Genomic DNA, 16,937 nt, shown 5'->3' with positions numbered 1-16,937 from the left:
TCGCCAGCCTCACCCTTTGCCCATCCATGATGGCATATCCCCCGATATTGAGAATACACCCATTATTCCCATCTGTATCCTTAGATACAATGGAAACGGAAGAAGACTGACAGATTTTTAAATGTTTCTGGGCAAATTTCACCCACCAACGTTGCCGTGAGGCGGGATATGTACTGCCTCCCACCTTCCCTTCATTGCGGATATCTTCAGATTACCAGTTCTGTTCACTTCATTCTCACCAGAGAATGCACCCCATCTCCTTATGGACAGAAGGTATTCACGCAGTGGACAGTACGGGAGCTATAGAGTATTTATGGTATATCACACCTTGCTGACTCCTCATCTTCCTCCACGGGAAGCATATGAAGAAGTCTGGGAAACTGACTTGAGGATTGAACTGGACAGCAAGGAATGATTACACATTAGAAAACAGATAGCCAAGGCTCCCATCAGTCTTGGAATCATAAGGGATGGTCGGCGCCCTTCTTCATATTTGGTGGGAGCTCCCTACAACACCAAATTTTTAGAATAATACTTTGACTCTTCTTCAACAGATCACCACTACCAGTGTAAAGGTGCACCGAGAGGGGGCTGGATACTATTTACAGGGCTCGGCATTGCATGAGGGTGCCAGCAAGCTTTGGATGAAGATACATATCCTTCTCCTTGGCACAAGTCACGCTTTCCTATTTTTTTATTCTTTTTTTTTTTATTTCAACAATTTTTATTAGATTTTTTATAGAAATACAAGAACAGGGAAGACCTTCATGATACAGACATACCAAAAACCGGAGAGAAACCGGTATAGTTACAATAATCCTGAGGATTCACAGGACATCAGTATACCCGAGAGGTCAGTAAAGAAGACAGACAGGAGGGGGGGGGGGAACAAATGGGGAAAACAATACAAGTATAATCATATCATGAATGAGTAGCGGCCAAAGAAGTCCTAAGTAAAAATATTAAAGAAGTAATTCAGGCATGGTTAGCCATTCTAACCAAAGAGAAGGTTCAGTACCCATATGGCATCAGACTAAACATACAGCATGGGGTATTAAAATTAATATAATTGCATTTCCTAAGAAAACAGCAGGGGGTCCCAAAGGAACAGTACATGGGCCTAGGTTGTCAAGAGGCCCTATCGATTTGTCTATATAGATACCACGTTGTGGTCTCAAAAAGTTTATAGATGAACGACTGTACATCCGGGTCTAGAGTATCAATATACCTCTCCCACTTCTTGGCAAACCGCCTGACCCCCAATTCAGTATCAGGAAGAGTAGCACGCCTCTCAAAATAAATAATATGGAGGGTCATGTGTTTCACAGCCATCAAAGAAGGGGTAGACGGTTTGATCCAATTATTAAGAATTTGTTTCTTGGCAATTGTCAGGATAGCAGAGAGTACTGGAACAATGTCCCTATCTTCAGGCCCAAGAGACCACTCCCTAAAATCAAGTAGCAAACAAGCCCTCGGGCGTTTTATTAACCGTAAGTTAAATACTGTGTTGAGATAAGCCTCAGAAATCATTGGGTGAGACTGGGATTGAGCAAAGTGTCTAGCCTGCAGGTACATAAAAAAATTCCCGGTGGGAAATACCAAATTTTATCTGGATATCAGAGAAAGAAAGCACTGCGTTGCCTCCTGGGTCGTATATGTCTCTAATAGCTGCGATCCCCTTTTCTCTCCAACTCAAAAAATGTGCGTTATCAAGGCCAGGAAGGAAACATGGGTTACCCCAAAATGTAGTGTGAAGAGAGGTGTCAGGTTTTCTCTGGGCTTTAGTGTGAGTGGCCTGCCATGCTCGATATGTATGCCAAAATAAAATATTATGTTTTATCTCAGATGGGAGACGGGAGTTTAGGGTGTGTAAGAGTGCAGCAGGGGAGAAAGGATGGAATACGGCCAGTTCAAGTGGCAAGTTCGTAAATACTGATCTGCCCCAAAGCCAGTCTGTGATATACCGGTACATCGCTGCTCTACTAAATAGAACAGGATCCGGGATTCCCATACCTCCCTCTTCACGTAATAGCTGTAACCTAGCGTAGGGGACTCTTGGTCGTTTACCTGCCCATAGAAATCTAGTGAAACACTGTTTAAGAAAAAGGACATCTTTCTCAACAAGGGCAATAGGGAGCATAAGAAGAAAATAAGCAATCTTGGGAAAAACAACAGATTTAATAACTTCTGCACGACCCATAAGAGACAAGGGCAGAGACGCCCAGTCTGTAAGGATTTTAGACACCTTGGACAAAATAGGACCAAAATTAACCGCATATAGACGGGAGGGAAGTAGGGATCTGAACCCCTAAATATCTAAGACTATCTCGAGCCACTGGGAATCGGGACAGGACCGGGTGTAATGGAAAGAGGGAAGAGTCTCCTGAAAGGAGGAGAAGCTCGGATTTAGATATATTAATTTTGTATCCCGCAAAGGAACCAAATTGTTCAATCAGGGAGACAATCGCAGGGATGGACGTATCAGGATGAGAAATAAATAGAAGCATGTCGTCAGCATACAGTGATAATTTTACCATGGTGTCCATTATTTTTATGCCTGTAAATCTGGGAGAATTTCTCAGGGAAACAGCTAGGGGTTCTAAAGCTAAGGCAAATAATAAAGGTGACAAGGGGCAGCCCTGACGTGTGCCACTCTGGATAAGAAAAGGGGATGAGAGGATACCATTCCCCAAAACTTGAGTGGAGTGAGATTCATATAATCGGGAAATAAGAGAGACAAAGTCCTCTGGTGCACCAAAGCGGTGGAGCGTTTCATACAGATGGTCCCAGGTGACCAGGTCGAACGCCTTTTCGGCATCAAGTGACAATAATACATTAGTGTCAGTGGGTTTGGAAAGCTGAAAGGCCTGCATAACAGTCAAGACCTTTCGGATATTGCTCACTGATTGCCGACCCCAGACAAATCCAGTCTGGTCTGTATGAACTATATCAGGGACTATGAATTTGAGTCTATTCGAGAGGATTTTAGTGAACAATTTATAATCCGTGTTTAGAAGGGAGATCGGACGATAAGAACTGGGAGACTCAGGATCCCGGCCAGGCTTCGGGATAACCTTTATGACCGCGGAATTAAAATATTGGGGCAAGGAAGCACCCTGCGTAAAAGAATTAAATAAGACAGAAAGAGGTTCGCACAGTCTAGTAGATAGAATTTTATAGTAGTCATTGGCAAAACCGTCAGGGCCCGGAGTCTTCCCAGTCTTCAGTCCAGCTATTGCTAAAGAAACTTCCTCAGCGGTGATAGGTGCAAGAAGAGAGGTACAGTGCGACTCTGACATTTGAGGCAAATCAGTAGAAGACCAAAAGCTAGACTTGTGGGTCTGGTTAATAACAGGACGTGCATAAAGAGTGGTATAAAAAGACTGTAGCACCTCAGCAATCTCGGCCGAGGTCCGTACTTTGTCCCCACCTTGGGTGAGCAGAGAGTGAATGACCACTTTAGGGTGTCTGCCTTTTAACAAACGGGATAACAGTTTGCCAGACTTATTGCCATATCTGTAAATGCCACAGTCTCTTGAAAATGAATATTTAGCTTCCATTTGAGAAAGGAGGGTATCAAACAGTGTTTTTTGTGTAAGGTATCGTTCCCTAGTAGAAGGGGAGGGGGAGGATTTAAATTCTGAAAAGAGTGAGTAAGAGCCGCCTGGGCTTCCAAATATTGTGAGTTTAAATCTAAATCCCTTTTTTTACTATAGGACATAATGTGCCCCCGAATAACTGATTTTGACGCCTGCCAGAAAAGAGCAGGATCCTCGCTCAGAGTTTCTCCATTATGCGTACGATAATCCAGCCACGCTACATCTAATGAGGAGCGGAATTTCAGAGAGCCACTTAAATGAGAGGGAAAGTGCCAGGAGCGAAAAGGGGATTTTTCTGAGAGGAGCATCAATTTCATCCAGCATAAAGCATGGTCCGAAATACAGATATCCTCAATTTTAGAGTCAGCCACTTTTGAGAAAAAGGAGTCAGATAACAGCAGATAATCAATCCTCGAGAACGTGTGGTGCGCAGCTGAGAGGCATGTAAATTCCCTTTCTAATGGGTAGCATGCGCGCCACACATCCACTAAGGATAACTGCGAGCAAATATAGGGGATACCAATACGTGGTAACGAGGGGGTAGCGCGAGGGGGGGGGATTTATCCAAGGTTGGAGAAGAATATAAATTAAAATCTCCACCCAAGATTATAGGAATTTCAGAGTAGTTTAGTAGCTTAGTGACCATGTTCGTATAAAATTGCTTAGAGTACTGATTGGGAGCATAAATATTACAAAGTAGGAACCTGGATGCATACAATGTGACATCTGCCAGTACATACCGACCCTGAGTGTCATCTAAAAATCGCATGGACAGAGATAGGGACCGTGTGCCGTGCTAAAATTAGAGATGAGCGCCTGAAATTTTTCGGGTTTTGTGTTTTGGTTTTGGGTTCGGTTCCGCGGCCGTGTTTTGGGTTCGACCGCGTTTTGGCAAAACCTCACCGAATTTTTTTTGTCAGATTCGGGTGTGTTTTGGATTCGGGTGTTTTTTTTAAAAAACACTAAAAAAACAGCTTAAATCATAGAATTTGGGGGTCATTTTGATCCCATATTATTATTAACCTCAAAAACCATAATTTCCACTCATTTTCAGTCTATTCTGAATACCTCACACCTCACAATATTATTTTTAGTCCTAAAATTTGCACCAAGGTCGCTGGATGACTAAGCTAAGCGACACTAGTGGCCGACACAAACACCTGGCCCATCTAGGAGTGGCACTGCAGTGTCACGCAGGATGTCCCTTCCAAAAAACCCTCCCCAATCAGCACATGACGCAAAGAAAAAAAGAGGCGCAATGAGGTAGCTGACTGTGTGAGTAAGATAAGCGACCCTAGTGGCCGACACAAACACCGGGCCCATTTAGGAGTGGCACTGCAGTGTCACGCAGGATGTCCCTTCCAAAAAACCCTCCCCAATCAGCACATGACGCAAAGAAAAAAAGAGGCGCAATGAGGTAGCTGACTGTGTGAGTAAGATTAGCGACCCTAGTGGCCGACACAAACACCGGGCCCATTTAGGAGTGGCACTGCAGTGTCACGCAGGATGTCCCTTCCAAAAAACCCTCCCCAATCAGCACATGACGCAAAGAAAAAAAGAGGCGCAATGAGGTAGCTGACTGTGTGAGTAAGATTAGCGACCCTAGTGGCCGACACAAACACCGGGCCCATTTAGGAGTGGCACTGCAGTGTCACGCAGGATGTCCCTTCCAAAAAACCCTCCCCAATCAGCACATGACGCAAAGAAAAAAAGAGGCGCAATGAGGTAGCTGACTGTGTGAGTAAGATTAGCGACCCTAGTGGCCGACACAAACACCGGGCCCATTTAGGAGTGGCACTGCAGTGTCACGCAGGATGTCCCTTCCAAAAAACCCTCCCCAAACAGCACATGACGCAAAGAAAAATAAAAGAAAAAAGAGGTGCAAGATGGAATTGTCCTTGGGCCCTCCCACCCACCCTTATGTTGTATAAACAAAACAGGACATGCACACTTTAACCAACCCATCATTTCAGTGACAGGGTCTGCCACACGACTGTGACTGATATGACGGGTTGGTTTGGACCCCCCCCAAAAAAGAAGCAATTAATCTCTCCTTGCACAAACTGGCTCTACAGAGGCAAGATGTCCACCTCATCATCACCCTCCGATATATCACCGTGTACATCCCCCTCCTCACAGATTATCAATTCGTCCCCACTGGAATCCACCATCTCAGCTCCCTGTGTACTTTGTGGAGGCAATTGCTGCTGGTCAATGTCTCCGCGGAGGAATTGATTATAATTCATTTTAATGAACATCATTTTCTCCACATTTTCTGGATGTAACCTCGTACGCCGATTGCTGACAAGGTGAGCGGCGGCACTAAACACTCTTTCGGAGTACACACTTGTGGGAGGGCAACTTAGGTAGAATAAAGCCAGTTTGTGCAATGGCCTCCAAATTGCGTCTTTTTCCTGCCAGTATAAGTATGGACTGTGTGACGTGCCTACTTGGATGCGGTCACTCATATAATCCTCCACCATTCTTTCAATGGTGAGAGAATCATATGCAGTGACAGTAGACGACATGTCCGTAATCGTTGTCAGGTCCTTCAGTCCGGACCAGATGTCAGCATCAGCAGTCGCTCCAGACTGCCCTGCATCACCGCCAGCGGGTGGGCTCGGAATTCTGAGCCTTTTCCTCGCACCCCCAGTTGCGGGAGAATGTGAAGGAGGAGATGTTGACAGGTCGCGTTCCGCTTGACTTGACAATTTTCTCACCAGCAGGTCTTTCAACCCCAGCAGACTTGTGTCTGCCGGAAAGAGAGATCCAAGGTAGGCTTTAAATCTAGGATCGAGCACGGTGGCCAAAATGTAGTGCTCTGATTTCAACAGATTGACCACCCGTGAATCCTTGTTAAGCGAATGAAGGGCTCCATCCACAAGTCCCACATGCCTAGCGGAATCGCTCCGTGTTAGCTCCTCCTTCAATGTCTCCAGCTTCTTCTGCAAAAGCCTGATGAGGGGAATGACCTGACTCAGGCTGGCAGTGTCTGAACTGACTTCACGTGTGGCAAGTTCAAAGGGCATCAGAACCTTGCACAACGTTGAAATCATTCTCCACTGCGCTTGAGACAGGTGCATTCCACCTCCTATATCGTGCTCAATTGTATAGGCTTGAATGGCCTTTTGCTGCTCCTCCAACCTCTGAAGCATATAGAGGGTTGAATTCCACCTCGTTACCACTTCTTGCTTCAGATGATGGCAGGGCAGGTTCAGTAGTTTTTGGTGGTGCTCCAGTCTTCTGTACGTGGTGCCTGTACGCCGAAAGTGTCCCGCAATTTTTCTGGCCACCGACAGCATCTCTTGCACGCCCCTGTCGTTTTTTAAATAATTCTGCACCACCAAATTCAAGGTATGTGCAAAACATGGGACGTGCTGGAATTTGCCCATATTTAATGCACACACAATATTGCTGGCGTTGTCCGATGCCACAAATCCACAGGAGAGTCCAATTGGGGTAAGCCATTCCGCGATGATCTTCCTCAGTTGCCGTAAGAGGTTTTCAGCTGTGTGCGTATTCTGGAAACCGGTGATACAAAGCGTAGCCTGCCTAGGAAAGAGTTGGCGTTTGCGAGATGCTGCTACTGGTGCCGCCGCTGCTGTTCTTGCGGCGGGAGTCCATACATCTACCCAGTGGGCTGTCACAGTCATATAGTCCTGACCCTGCCCTGCTCCACTTGTCCACATGTCCGTGGTTAAGTGGACATTGGGTACGACTGCATTTTTTAGGACACTGGTGAGTCTTTTTCTGACGTCCGTGTACATTCTCGGTATCGCCTGCCTAGAGAAGTGGAACCTAGATGGTATTTGGTAACGGGGGCACACTGCCTCAATAAATTGTCTAGTTCCCTGTGAACTAACGGCGGATACCGGACGCACGTCTAACACCAACATAGTTGTCAAGGCCTCAGTTATCCGCTTTGCAGCAGGATGACTGCTGTGATATTTCATCTTCCTCGCAAAGGACTGTTGAACAGTCAATTGCTTACTGGAAGTAGTACAAGTGGGCTTACGACTTCCCCTCTGGGATGACCATCGACTCCCAGCAGCAACAACAGCAGCGCCAGCAGCAGTAGGCGTTACACGCAAGGATGCATCGGAGGAATCCCAGGCAGGAGAGGACTCGTCAGAATTGCCAGTGACATTGCCTGCAGGACTATTGGCATTCCTGGGGAAGGAGGAAATTGACACTGAGGGAGTTGGTGGGGTGGTTTGCGTGAGCTTGGTTACAAGAGGAAGGGATTTACTGGTCAGTGGACTGCTTCCGCTGTCACCCAAAGTTTTTGAACTTGTCACTGACTTATTATGAATGCGCTGCAGGTGACGTATAAGGGAGGATGTTCCGAGGTGGTTAACGTCCTTACCCCTACTTATTACAGCTTGACAAAGGGAACACACGGCTTGACACCTGTTGTCCGCATTTCTGTTGAAATAGTTCCACACCGAAGAGCTGATTTTTTTGGTATTTTCACCAGGCATGTCAACGGCCATATTCCTCCCACGGACAACAGGTGTCTCCCCGGGTGCCTGACTTAAACAAACCACCTCACCATCAGAATCCTCCTGGTCAATTTCCTCCCCAGCGCCAGCAACACCCATATCCTCCTCATCCTGGTGTACTTCAACACTGACATCTTCAATCTGACTATCAGGAACTGGACTGCGGGTGCTCCTTCCAGCACTTGCAGGGGGCGTGCAAATGGTGGAAGGCGCATGCTCTTCACGTCCAGTGTTGGGAAGGTCAGGCATCGCAACCGACACAATTGGACTCTCCTTGTGGATTTGGGATTTCGAAGAACGCACAGTTCTTTGCGGTGCTACTGCTTTTGCCAGCTTGAGTCTTTTCATTTTTCTAGCGAGAGGCTGAGTGCCTCCATCCTCATGTGAAGCTGAACCACTAGCCATGAACATAGGCCAGGGCCTCAGCCGTTCCTTGCCACTCCGTGTGGTAAATGGCATATTGGCAAGTTTACGCTTCTCCTCCGACAATTTTATTTTAGGTTTTGGAGTCCTTTTTTTACTGATATTTGGTGTTTTGGATTTGACATGCTCTGTACTATGACATTGGGCATCGGCCTTGGCAGACGACGTTGCTGGCATTTCATCGTCTCGGCCATGACTAGTGGCAGCATCTTCAGCACGAGGTGGAAGTGGATCTTGATCTTTCCCTAATTTTGGAACCTCAACATTTTTGTTCTCCATATTTTAATAGGCACAACTAAAAGGCACCTCAGGTAAACAATGGAGATGGATGGATACTAGTATACAATTATGGACGGACTGCCGAGTGCCGACACAGAGGTAGCTACAGCCGTGAACTACCGTACTGTGTCTGCTGCTAATATAGACTGGTTGATAAAGAGATGTCGTAGGTTGTATGTATGAAGAATAAAGAAAAAAAAAACACGGTTAGGTGGTATACAATTATGGACGGACTGCCGAGTGCCGACACAGAGGTAGCCACAGCCGTGAACTACCGTACTGTACTGTGTCTGCTGCTAATATAGACTGGTTGATAAAGAGATGTCGTAGTATGTATGTATGAAGAAGAAAGAGAAAAAAACCACGGGTAGGTGGTATACAATTATGGACGGACTGCCGAGTGCCGACACAGAGGTAGCCACAGCCGTGAACTACCGTACTGTACTGTGTCTGCTGCTAATATAGACTGGTTGATAAAGAGATGTAGTAGTATGTATGTATAAAGAAGAAAGAAAAAAAAACCACGGGTAGGTGGTATACAATTATGGACGGACTGCCGAGTGCCGACACAGAGGTAGCCACAGCCGTGAACTACCGTACTGTACTGTGTCTGCTGCTAATATAGACTGGTTGATAAAGAGATGTCGTAGTATGTATGTATGAAGAAGAAAGAAAAAAAACCACGGTTAGGTGGTATACAATTATGGACGGACTGCCGAGTGCCGACACAGAGGTAGCCACAGCCGTGAACTACCGTACTGTACTGTGTCTGCTGCTAATATAGACTGGTTGATAAAGAGATGTCGTAGTATGTATGTATAAAGAAGAAAGAAAAAAAAACCACGGTTAGGTGGTATACAATTATGGACGGACTGCCGAGTGCCGACACAGAGGTAGCCACAGCCGTGAACTACCGTACTGTACTGTGTCTGCTGCTAATATAGACTGGTTGATAAAGAGATGTCGTAGTATGTATGTATGAAGAAGAAAGAAAAAAAAACCACGGTTAGGTGGTATACAATTATGGACGGACTGCCGAGTGCCGACACAGAGGTAGCCACAGCCGTGAACTACCGTACTGTACTGTGTCTGCTGCTAATATAGACTGGTTGATAAAGAGATGTCGTAGTATGTATGTATAAAGAAGAAAGAAAAAAAAACCACGGTTAGGTGGTATACAATTATGGACGGACTGCCGAGTGCCGACACAGAGGTAGCCACAGCCGTGAACTACCGTACTGTACTGTGTCTGCTGCTAATATAGACTGGTTGATAAAGAGATGTAGTAGTATGTATGTATAAAGAAGAAAGAAAAAAAAACCACGGGTAGGTGGTATACAATTATGGATGGACTGCCGAGTGCCGACACAGAGGTAGCTACAGCCGTGAACTACCGTACTGTGTCTGCTGCGACTGGATGATAAATAATGATATAAAAAATATATATATATCACTACTGCAGCCGGACAGGTATATATATTATATAATGACGGACCTGCTGGACACTGTCTGTCAGCAGAATGAGTTTTTTATAGAATAAAAAAAAAAACACCACACAAGTGAAGTCACACGACGAGTGTTTAACTTTTTCAGGCAATCACAATATAGTATACTACTAACTATACTGGTGGTCAGTGTGGTCAGGTCACTGGTCAGTCACACTGGCAGTGGCACTCCTGCAGCAAAAGTGTGCACTGTTTAATTTTAATATAATATGTACTCCTGGCTCCTGCTATAACCTATAACTGGCACTGCAGTGCTCCCCAGTCTCCCCCACAATTATAAGCTGTGTGAGCTGAGCACAGTCAGATATATAATATATACATAGATGATGCAGCACACTGGGCTGAGCAGTGCACACAGATATGGTATGTGACTGTCTTGTACTCCTGGCTCCTGCTATAACCTATAACTGGCACTGCAGTGCTCCCCAGTCTCCCCCACAATTATAAGCTGTGTGAGCTGAGCACAGTCAGATATATAATATATACATAGATGATGCAGGCATGCAGCACACTGGGCTGAGCAGTGCACACAGATATGGTATGTGACTGAGTCACTGTGTGTACCGTTTTTTTCAGGCAGAGAACGGATATATTAAATAAAACAACTGCACTGCTGGTGGTCACTGTGGTCAGTCACTAAACTCTGCACTCTCTTCTACAGTATCAGCCTCAGGTCAATCTTTCTCTCTCTCTCCTAATCTAAATGGAGAGGACGCCAGCCACGTCCTCTCCCTATCAATCTCAATGCACGTGTGAAAATGGCGGCGACGCGCGGCTCCTTATATAGAATCCGAGTCTCGCGAGAATCCGACAGCGTCATGATGACGTTCGGGCGCGCTCGGGTTAACCGAGCAAGGCGGGAAGATCCGAGTCGCTCGGACCCGTGAAAAAAAACATGAAGTTCGTGCGGGTTCGGATTCAGAGAAACCGAACCCGCTCATCTCTAGCTAAAATAATCACTCCCCTAGCCTTAGAAGAGAAGGAGGAAGAGGCTACCACAGACCAACCCATATTGTTCAGTTTTACCACCTCATTTGGCATAAGGTGAGATTCCTGAATGAAAACAACATCCATCCCCACCCAGAGCTGGATTAAGGCTTCGGGGGGCCTGGGGTACTTAAGACAGGGGGGCCTAAGATTTAAAATTAAAATCATAGCGCCTTCAATCTTTACAAAGAAAATTACAATTAGGTTGTAAATTTGAAAGAATCTTTCAGACTAATCCATCTTAAAAGGAATATTTATTATTACAAGTTGAGTATCCCTTATCCAAAATGCTTGGGACTAGAAGTATTTTGGATATGGGATTTTTCCGTATTTTGGAATAATTGCATACCATAATGAGTTATCATGGCGATGGGACCCAAGTCTAAGCACAGAATGCATTTATGTTTCATATACACCTTATACACACAGCCTGAAGGTCATTTAATACAATATTTTTAGTAACTTTGAGTATTAAAATATTTGGATATTGGATACTCAAACTGTATTTAATATTTTACACAAAAACAAATCACATGGTGTAATCTAATTTCTCCCTAGTTCCTAATAAAAGTAGATATAATACACCCCAGAGAAATAAAATGAAACATAATGGTGTGACCACCGGCCGGTACTGACTGTCTCCTACGCCATAACCCTGAGTCATAGCTGCCACTGCACCCTATCATTACTTACACTTCCCCAACCTATCCTTGACCTAGTGGCGGAACTAGAGAGTGGCGGGCTTTGGTGCAAAATTCACATTACACCACACAGTAAGAGTCAAAATGAACATTTCACCACACGATATGAGACTAAATTCACATTACGTCACATGGTATGAGCCAAAATTCACATTACGTCACACGGTATAAGATAAAATTCACATTATGCCACACAGCAAGAGATAATATTCACATTACGCCACACAGTATGAGCCAAAATTTACATTACGCCACACAGTATGAGCCAAAATTTACATTACACCACACAGTATGAGCCAAAATTTACATTACGCCACACAGTATGAGCCAAAATTCACATTGCGCCACACACCAAGAGATAAAATTTACATTACGCCACACTGTATGAGCCGCAATTCACATTACGCCACACTGTATGAGCCGCAATTCACATTATGCCACACTGTATGAGCCGCAATTCACATTACGCCACACTGTATGAGCCGCAATTCACATTACGCCACACTGTATGAGCCGCAATTCACGGTAGGAGCCAAAGTTTATATTACGCCATGCTTTATGAGATAAAATTCACATTACGCCACACGGTATGAACCAAAATTTACATTATGTCACACGGTATGAGCCAAAATTCACATTACACCACGTGCGAATGAGCGGCTGCGGCCCGGCCTGAATAGACCCCATAGTACACCCCAAACACATTATATAATACACAGTGCCCCCAAACACATTATGTGACACATAGTGCCCCTCCAAATACATTATATAACACACATTATACATTACTTGTGGGTGCATGTCTGTCGCCGGGCCTGCTGACCAGGCATAGCGGGCGAGTGTAGAGAGAGAAGGGTCGGGTGGACGACACACACACACACACACACACACATATATATATATATATATATATACACACACATATATATATATATGTACACACATATATACATATGTATGTGTATATATATTTATATATATATATATATATATATATATATATATATATATATATAAAACCAGTACATAATACAGCCAGCCTTACATTTTTATGTCCTTTGATGCTGGCAGGCTGCACAACCACACATAGCCTAGGAGAGCTGGCTGAAACTGGGTGATGGCTGCTGCCTCCAGGCTCCACGCGCCGTCCTCCTTCTTCCCTGCAGCCTGCGAGCCCAGCCAATGACTGAGCCGCAGGCTGCTGCTCATTAGATTATTGGACAGCTGAGCCGTCGCTCAGCTGTCCTTCCCTTTACAGGCACTGACTCCCTGCGTGCGGCCGCGGCGCCAGCATGTTCAGTGCAGTGGGGCCGGGAGCCAGAGCCGCCAGCTCCTGGGAGCGCAGCGCAATACCACAGATCGGAACAGAGATTTGATCTGCGGTGGCGGCGGGGGGCCCTTTTCAAAAAGGGGGCCCGGGGTACTTATCCCCGGGGCCCCCCTCGTAATCCGGCTCTGTCCCCACCTTCCGGAGATAGAGCAAAATCTTTCTGCGTTTAGCTGGGGAGTTGATCCCTCCCACATTCCACGTGCCGACACTCAAACTAGCCATGCATCAAATGAACTGGGAAAACCTGAAAACCTGCACAGTAATCATGATATCTACAGCCGCCGAAAAACGGATACAAATCATACCGGGGTGGACACATAAGGAGGAGAAGGGGAGGGGGAGAAGAAAAGAGGGACAGAAACATAGAAAACACACAAAATATAACATTAACATTGTGAAAGAAAGTCCTGCTAAGGACAATCATAACTTCAGAAAACGAGAACAACCGGTTCAAGCAAGCACAGAGGCCGTCATAGACCGCCAATGAGCCAGCCAGAATTATGAAAACCTGAGGAAAAAATGAGGGAGGGGGCGCCCTTACCCACCCTCGGCAACATAATATATGAAAATATACATAGGAAAAATAACAAGAAAATATCAGAGCACACAGAGCATGTTACAGAAAAAGAAAAACGCAGCCTGTCACATAAGAAGTAGGGGGAGATATCTCCGCTAAGCGTATATAACCATTCTAGAAAGATTACATAGCCACAAAAAGACAACAGATGAATAAGAAAAATCTAAAACAGAAAACAAGGCAAAAAGGTTCAGCCCGCTGTATAAGACCAAAGTCTCTTTTGGGGGAAAAAAAACACCTGCAGCAGATTCTACAGCAATAATTAAATTGGCAGACATAACCGGAAACAGAGAAGTCCAGGAGCAATACTCAGCCATCCCGATCCAGGGTGTCATCCGCCTGAGAGGAGTCGTCATCTGCCTTGGATGCCTCAGAAACATAAGCCTCTGCATCTGCAAGATTTGTAAAGTCCCGGAAAGAATTCCCATCAAACAGGCATAGTCTTGCAGGGAAGAGCAGAGCAAATTTTTTATTCGCCTTTACCAAACGGGAGCAAAGGGGGGTAAATTCCCGACGTGCCCGGGATACCTCCGCGGAGTAGTCCTGGAAAATGGTCAAACGAGCTCCCTCCCATTGTAAATTCCTATGCCTCCTGGATGCCGTCCATATTGCCTCCTTATGGAGAAAGTTCAGACATTTAAATATAACCACACGTGGTCTGCTATTAGGTGAAGAACGTGGGGGACCCAGTCTGTGGGCTCTCTCGATAACTAAGCCAGTGCATTCATCTTGGATATGCAACAAATCAAGGAGGGACGTTTGTAAAAAAAGAGTCAATTCAGGACCTTTCAGTGACTCAGGGAGCCCCAGCACCCGAAGATTCGATCTCCTCGATCTATTTTCAAGATCGTCAACCTTGTTCAGCAGCTGGAAGTGAGATTTCTGGAGCTCATCATATCCAGGGCCGGCGCTTCCATTAGGCAGCTTTAGGCAGCTGCCTATGGGCGCCGGGACCTGAAGGGCGGCCCGCTGAGGTTGCCTGGGGAAACATAAGCAAACGATTGGCAGGCATCCGGTGATGGCAGTAACTGATCTCTGAGATCGGTTCATCCTTTAACCTTTAACACTTGCATGCTGCAGTCTGTGCGCCCGCCCATCCCTTTTCTAATTTGCCATACAGGATATCAGCGTGCATAGGTCAGGTGGTCCCCCCATGTGCTTCATACACCGTGACCTGATGCCGCCCCCACTTCCCCAGTACCTGGTGCTCCTTCGCCCCTGTTCTGAAGGCAGGCTGGACAGCCACTTCCGCCGGGACCCCCCTGCATGATGACCGCACTGATGGATCCCGGGCAGCACTGAGCAGGGGCACCAACTGGAGGACATATGGTGAGTGTGACTATGGCAGCGCTGGGGACACCGGGCATTTCTTCTGCTGGAGTCTGGCCTGGTGACGGCACTGCTGAGGCTCTGTAGTGCCGGCATGTTTTGTATGTGTGCAGGGCCGGATTTTAGGACAGACGGGCGGTCATCCAGGGCCCCCCAGAACGCAACGAATATTGCTCAGTCAGCGGAACCATTCTACCAGGCTGGCTCCTGGCAGCAGGGGAATCCATTGCCGCGATTCGCGGGTGGAAAGGGGGTGGGGCCTAATGCCGTGAAGTGCCCGCCCCCATCAGAGACCTGTGCTGAAGTCTAGCAAGGCAGGGACAGGTACTGTGTCTCTCCCCAATCCCCATCCCTCCCTATCTCTCCCTATCTCTCTCTCTCCCTAGCTCTCTTTCCCTCTCTCCCCCTCTCCATCTCTTCTCTCTCTCTCTCTCTCTCTCTATCTTTCCCCCTCTCTATCCATCTCTCTATCTATCTCTCCCCCTCTCTATCTCTCCTTCTCTCTCTCTCTTTCCCTCTCTCTCCCCTCTCCATCTCTTCTCTCTCTCTCTTTCCCCCTCTCTATCCATCTCTCTATCTCCCCCCTCTCTCTCTCTCTATCCCTCCCTCTCTCTCTCCCAAGCTCTCTCTCCCCTCTCCATCTCTTTCTCCTCCCTCTCCCCCCTCTCTATCTCTCCTTCTCTCTCTCTCTCCCTAGCTCTTTCCCTCTCTCCCCCCTCTCCATCTCTTCTCTCTCTCACTCTTTCCCCCTCTCTCTCCATCTCTCTATCCCCCCCTCTCTCTCTCCCTCCCTCTCTCTCCCTAGCTCTCTCTCCCCTCTCCATCTCTTTCTCCTCCCTCTCTCCCTCTCTATCTCTCCCCCTCGCTATCCATCTCTCTCTCCCTCTCTCCCCTCTATCTCTCCCCTTTCTATATCTCTCTCTCCTCTCTCTCTCCCTCTATATATCTCCCCTTCTCTCTATCTCTCCCCTCCCTCTTTCTCCCACCCCTCTCTTTCTCTCCCTGATGCGCTCTTTCTCACACTCACTACCCCTCCCTCTCTCTGTGTCTCTCCTCTCTCTTTCGCTCTTGCTCCCTTCAATCTGTCCCTCTCTATCCCCCACTTTCTCTCCCCAACACTCTCTCTCCCTCTCTTTTGCTTCCCCCTCTCTGCCTCTCTCCCTCCCTGACACCCTCGCTCTCTCCCACTTGCTACCCCTCCCTCTCTGTCTCTCCCCCTCTCTCTCTTCCTCTTTGTCTCTCCCTCTTTCTCTCGCTGACACGACCTCTCTCTCCTTGACACCCTCTGTCTCTCTTTCTAGTTCGCTCCCTCTCACTGGCTCTCACCTCTCTCTCTCCCTGACACACTCTCTCTCTTGCTTCCCCCTCTCTCTATCTCCCTGACACCCTTTGTCCCTCTCTCACTCGCTTTCCCTCTCTCCCTCCTTTCTGCCTCCTCACTCTCTCTCCCCTCTCATTCCTCTCTTTCTCCATCTCTCTCTCTCTCTCTCTCTCTCTCTCTCTCCCCTTTCTTTCCTTCTCTCTCTACCTAACACCCTCTCTCTCTCGCTCTGCTCACTTTCTCTCATTCCCTCTCTTTCCTTGACACCCTCTCTCTCTGGACAGAAAAAAGAACGAAAGAAACTCTCTTGTTGGGGCAATCTTGTCTATGAAAAAATAGAATTACTTAAAACTTAAACTTTATAGCCTCTGAGATAAATTTCAC

Source organism: Pseudophryne corroboree, chromosome 9 (assembly GCF_028390025.1).
Source record: "Pseudophryne corroboree isolate aPseCor3 chromosome 9, aPseCor3.hap2, whole genome shotgun sequence".
NCBI classification, from domain to species: Eukaryota; Metazoa; Chordata; class Amphibia; order Anura; family Myobatrachidae; genus Pseudophryne; species Pseudophryne corroboree.
This window is presented reverse-complemented; position numbering follows the sequence as displayed.